The sequence below is a fragment of the Penaeus monodon genome, chromosome 19 (assembly GCF_015228065.2).
Source record: "Penaeus monodon isolate SGIC_2016 chromosome 19, NSTDA_Pmon_1, whole genome shotgun sequence".
NCBI lineage: Eukaryota > Metazoa > Arthropoda > Malacostraca > Decapoda > Penaeidae > Penaeus > Penaeus monodon.
In genome coordinates this window covers 19,317,729-19,318,340 of record NC_051404.1, presented here as the reverse complement: position 1 = coordinate 19,318,340, position 612 = coordinate 19,317,729, and positions in this window count along the sequence as shown.

Here is a 612-nt window from a genome sequence, read left to right as displayed (position 1 = left end):
GATACCCCCTTAGTATGCCCCTCTGTCCTCTTAGATGGGGCACCATAGGGTCGCCCTGCTGAATACCAAGAAATTGCGTCATAGTTAAGGGTATTTGTTATTCGGTCGTGAGATTCGGAGTGGATCGTAAGATGTAAACACGGGAGATAGAAAGGGTTGATGAGAGTCGGGACAGAGAGAAATAAAGCGATAATGGTATTTGTTTGTTCATTGTATTAGCTGTGTTTTTTGTTTTGTTTTTATGTATTGTTATTCGTCAAGGAATAGATTGGGAAGGAGTGGCGAGGGTAAAAGAATTCGTGAGTGAAAAAAAGAAGAAAAGGAAGGATAAGTGGAGAAAAATTAAATTAAAAAAAATAGAAAGGAAGAAAAGGAAGAAAAAAGGAGCTGTGATGTATGACAACCTGTTGGTCAATTGGGATGCCAGACGCACGATAACGACAACAACAACAGCACGGGGTGACACACGTGGGCGCGGCGACCACAGGATGCGACGCACTTGAGGCCAGATGTGAGCGCGTTCGGCTGAGAAATGTTCGGTCTCGTTTGGTCTGAGTGGTCTCCGGGACCGGTCTCTATTTGGTGGTTTCCTTTCTTTTTGGGTAAATGGTT